Consider the following 5,905-nt stretch of genomic DNA (forward strand, 5'->3'; position numbering starts at 1 on the left):
GTGAAAAATAACATCGTGGCATACTTTTGTTCGCAGCTAAAATGAAGATCTGTCAAGTGAGTTTTCATGGAGAAAGGTAGGGTATAGCCACTACTTTTCCTGCTGTGGACTATTTGCTTCATGACTGCGACAGTTTATGTTCGGCACTAGGTATTCTAGCACACAGTACTGATAAGGGTCCCGATTACCAGCCTCAAATTTCAATAGATGATCAGCTGATAATCATAGTAGGAACTGATTCTGAAGACCATGACGTAATAACGGGTCAAATAGTACAGCATCAACAATTTGACAACAGGGGCATCAGTACCCTCCACCAAGAATAGAGCTGCCCCAGCAATCAGTTTAAATGGGCGAAGCAAGTGCTTATCTACATCTACATCCATACTCCGCAAGCCACCTGCCGGTGTGTGGCGGAGTGTACCTCGAGTACCTCTATCGTTTCTCCCTTCTATTCCTATCTCGCCTTGTTTGAGGAAACAAAGATTGTCGGTATGCCTCTGTGTGGGCTGTGATCTCTCTGATTTTATCCTCATGATCTCTTCGCGAGATATACGTAGGAGGGAGCAATATACTGTTGACTCCTGGGTGAAGGTATGTTCTCGAAACTTCAAAAAAAGCCCGTACTGAGCTGCTGAGCGTCTCTCATGTAGAGTCTTCCACTGGAGTTTATCTATCAGCTCGGTAACACTTTCGCAATTACTAAATGAAGTGCGTAGCTCTCCGTTGGATCGTCTCTATCTCTTCTATCAACGCTATCTGATACGGATCCCACACCGGTGAACAGTATTCAAGCAGTGGGTGAACAAGTGTACTGTAACCTACTTCCTTTGTTTTCGGACTGCATTTCCTTATGATTCTTCCAATGAATCTCTGTCTGGCATCTGCTTTATCGACAATTAATTTTATATGGTCATTCCATTTTAAATCACTCCTAATGCCTACTCCCAGATAATTTATGGAATTAACTGCTTCCAATTGCTGACTTGCTATATTGCGAGTAAATGATAAAGGATCTTTCTTTCAATTTATTCGCAGCACATTACACTTGTCTACATTGAGATTCAATTGCAATTACCTGCACCATGCGTCAATTGGTAGCAGATCCTCCTGAATTTCTGTACAATTTCCCGCTGTTACAACCTCTCGATGTACTACAGCATCATCCGCAAAAAGCCTCAGTGAATTTCGGATCTCCGTCAATTTCTTTCGATACTATTGGAGTTTATATCGCTATAAACACGCTTCCTCCTTCACTGTCAAGCCTGCCTCTGCGGTATATATCCCAGTCTGAGTTGAGAATTTCATTACGGTTTACATTTTGTTTCAGCCAACTTTCCGTCCTTAGTACTATGTGGGCATTGTGACCTTTTATTAATGAGAGCAGTTCTGGGACTTTTCTATAGACACTCCTGCAGTTTACTATTACCACATTAATATTGTAATTCCCTGTTGCGTTTTGCCTTCTGTTGCCTTGTGCGTCTCAGAAGGCGTCTTGTCGGGCCTAGGGAGGGAAATCTGTAACCTAAGAAACCCAAGTGAGCACTCCACACGTACTCTGCTACCCTTGTAGCCGCTTCCTGCGTGTAGTGCACGCGTGACCTATTCAGGAGGACCGTACATTTCTCCATCTGACAGCGGAGGTCGAGAAATTTGCATCCCAGATCTCCGCAGAATCGCCTGAGCCTCTGGTTTAAGCCTTCCACTCCGCTCCAAACCAGAGGACCGCTATCGGTTCTCGGAACGATACTCCAAATAGTTAGCTCAGATTCCACCGAACGAGCGAGGCTTTCCGCCTTCACAAACTCCAGCAAGCACCTATATGAACTGAGGATGACCTCTGAACCCAGGCGGCGGGAGCCATTGGTGCCAACGTGAACAACAATGTGCAATCGGGTGCTCCCAGTGCTCTCTATCGCCGCCGGCAGGGACTTCTCCACATCTATATCTACATCTACATCCATACTCCGCAAGTCACCTGACGGTGTGTGGCGGAGTGTACTTCGAGTACCTCTATCGGTTCTCCCTTCTATTCCAGTCTCGTATTGTTCGTGGAAAGAAGGATTGTCGGAATGCTCCTGTGTGAGCTCTAATTTCTCTGATTTTATCCTCATGGTCTCTTCGCGAGATATACGTATGGAGGGAGCAATATACTGCTTGACTCTTTGGTGAGGGAGGGTATGTTCTCGAAACTTTAACAAAAGCCCGTACCAAGCTACTGAGCGTCTCTCCTGCAGAATCTTCCACTGGAGTTTATCTATCATCTCCGTAACGCTTTCGCAATTACTAAGCGATCCTGTAACGAGGCACGCTGCTCTGCGTTGGATCTTCTCTATCTCTTCTATCAACCCTATCTGGTACGGATCCCACACTGCTGAGCAGTATTCAAGCAGTGGGCGAACAAGCGTACTGTAACCTACTTCCTTTGTTTTCAGATTGCATTTCCTAAGGATTCTTCCAATGAAGCTCAGTCAGGCATCTGCTTTACCGACGATCAACTTTATATGATCATTCCATTTTAAATCACTCCTAATGCCTACTCCCAGATAATTTATGGTATTAACTGCTTCCAGTTGCTGACCTGATATTTTGTAGCTAAATGAGAATGGATCTATCTTTCTATGTATTCGCAGCACATTACACTTGTCTACATTGAGATTCAATTGCCATTCCCTGCACCATGCGTCAATTCGCTGCAGATCCCCTGGCATTTCAGTACAATTTTCCATTGTTACAACCGCTCGATACCCCACAGCATCATCTGCAAAAAGCTTCAGTGAACTTCCGATGTCATCCACAAGGTTATTTATGTATATTGTGAATAGCAACGACCCTATGACATTCCTCTGCGGCACACCTGAAATCACTCTTACTTCGGAGGACTTCTCCCATTGAGAATGACATGCTGCGTTCTGTTATCTAGGAACTCTCCAATCCAATCACACAATTGGTCTGATAGTCCATATGCTCTTACTTGGATCATCAATGGACTGTGGGGAACTGTATCGAACGCCTTGCGGAAGTCAAGAAACACGGCATCTACCTGGGAACCCGTGTGTATGGCCCTCTGAGTCTCGTGGACGAATAGTGCGAATTGGGTTTCACACGACCGTCATTTTCGAAACCCATAATGATTCCTACAGAGTAGATTTCTAGTCTCCGGAAAAGTCATTATACTCAAACATAATACGTGTTCCAAATTTATACAACTGATAAAAAAAATAGTTCAAATTGCTCTGAGCACTAAGGGACTTAACATCTATGGTCATCAGTCCCCTAGAACTTAGAACTACTTAAACCTAACTAACCTAAGGACAGCACTAAACACCCAGTCATCACGAGGCAGAGAAAATCCCTGACCCCGCCGGGAATCGAACCCGGGAATCCGGGCGTGGGAAGCGAGAACGCTACCGCACGACCACGAGCTGCGGACAACAACTGATCGACGTTAGAGATATAGGTCTATAGTTCTGCACATCTGTTCGACGTCATTTCTTGAAAACGGGGATGATCTGTGTTCTTTCCCAATCCTTTGGAACGCTACGCTCTTCTAGAGACCTACGGTACACCACTGCAAAAAGGGGGGCAAGTTCCTTCGCGTACTCTGTATAAAATCGAACTGGTATCCCATCAGGTCCAGCGGCCTTCCCTCTTTCGAGCGATTTTAATTATTGCTCTATCCATCTGTCGTCTATTTCGATATCTACCATTTTGTAATCTGTGCGACAATCTAGAGAAGGAACTATAGTGCTGTCTTCCTCTGTGAAACAGCTTTGGAAAAAGACATTTAGTATTTCGGCATTTAGTCTGTCATTTTCTGTTTCAGTACCATTTTGGTCATAGCGTGTCTGGACATTTCGTTTTGATCCACCTTCCGCTTTGACATAAGACCAAAATTTCTTAGGATTTTCTGCGAAGTCAGTTCATAGAAGTTCACTTTCGAAATCATTGAACGCCTCTCGCATAGCCCTCCTCACACTGCATTTCGCTTCGCGTAATTTTTATTTGTGTGCAAGGCTTTAGCTATGTTTCAGTTTGCTGTGAAGTTCCCTTTGCTTCCGCAGCAATTTTCTAACGCGGTTGTTTTACCACGGTGGCTCTTTTCCATCTCTTACGATCTTGCCTGGCACATACTCATCTAACGCATATTGTACGATGGTTTTGAACTTTTTCCACTGATCCTCAACACTATGTGTACTCGAGACGAAACTTTGGTGTTGAGCCGTCAGGTACTCTGTAATCTCTTTTTTGTCACTTTTGCTAAACAGAAATATCTTCCTACCTTTTTTAATATTTCTATTTACGGCTGAAATCATCGATGGAGTAACCGCTTTATGGTCGCTGATTCCCTGTTCTGCGTTAACTGTTTTAAATACTTCGGGTCTTTTTGTCACCAGAAGGTCTAATATGTTATCGCCACGAGTCGGTTTTTCTGTTTAACTGCTCAAGGTAGTTTTCAGATAAAGCACTTAAAAAAATTTGACTGGTTTGTTTGTCTCTGCCACCCGTTAAGAACGTTTGAGTCTCCCAGTCTATATCCAGCAAATTAAAATCTCCACCCAGAACTATAACATGGTGGGGAAATCTACTCGAAATATTTTCCAAATTATCCTTCAGGTGCTCACCCACAACTGCTGCTGAACCAGGGAGCCTACAGACATCCAATTACCATGTCTGAGCCTGCTTTAACCGTTACCTCGGATGAGACCCGCCCCGGCAAGCAGAGAGTGAACATTGGCCTTCTTCCCCGACCTTCCCGCTGTTTCCCCAAGGGGTTCCATCACCCACCTAACATGGGAGCCCCCAATCGCTAATAAACCCCTCCCCCCGTGTGCCTGCTCGGACCTTGTTGAAGGAGCGGCCACACGTCCACTCACCGGCACAGCGAGCGATGCCACATGGCCAGCTTCCACATTGACCCTCCGCCTCGTGCGACGCGAACGCCGCTGAACCCGCCACTCCCCTTGGGGAGAGGGTAGCCCACCGCGCCCGGTATCCGCGAAGATGTCTCGACAGTAGGGACCGTGGGTGGTACACATGGGGTGTACCATGCGATGCACGAGACTCCCCACTGCTGCTACAATCCGAGGCAGAGCCTGAAGACAGCTGACCGTGGCCATCAACACGTTCAGCTGTTCGCGATCAGTGGCCAGCACCTCCTGCTTCCGTTCACAGCAGTCACACATCCTAAACATCCTAAAAAATCAACAATTTACTGTAGAGAGTTAAGTAATCAACTTTTAACTTGACTACTAATTCACTAAAGGCGGCTTATAGCTGACTAAACTGTAGTTACTATACACTTCTTGTTGGAAACAATGAAAATAAGCACTAACTGTCTCTGGACTGCATTCAAAACAACACGAAATCTATAGAACACTATTACTAGTGCTCGAAGATTAAAGCTTGCTAAAAGCAAAAACACACGGAAAAAGAAGTGACAAGTAAGAAAAACACAGCTAATACTTAAATTTACGTAGCTAGTAGCACAGGAGATGTGAAGCAGACGGCAGTTACGACGACACATTTGTTACAGAAAATGAATGTTCAGTTGAAGAAATTATGGATTCTTATAAAAATATCGAGTCTTCTACTCTATGTCACTATATTCACAACAAACTCCACATATGGGCCTTAAAGGTTTTTGTACGAAGAGGAGTGTTGGAACTGTATACGATTATGTTCCATATATCGGTAAAGGAAGGCAGATGAAAAGAAATTTGTAATTTGCAATCAAGTTGTAATGCTGCTGTGTAAGACAATATCTCAGCCGCTCAACTCAAGACATCTTCTTTTTGACACTGGAACTGTCTATTTTACTGAAGGATAAAATGAACGTAGATTCAATGAGAACAGCACATATGATTCGTATAAAATGTCATTACTGAAGCGAGGTCGAGGACGC

The sequence above is a fragment of the Schistocerca cancellata genome, chromosome 7 (assembly GCF_023864275.1).
Source record: "Schistocerca cancellata isolate TAMUIC-IGC-003103 chromosome 7, iqSchCanc2.1, whole genome shotgun sequence".
Taxonomy (NCBI): Eukaryota; Metazoa; Arthropoda; class Insecta; order Orthoptera; family Acrididae; genus Schistocerca; species Schistocerca cancellata.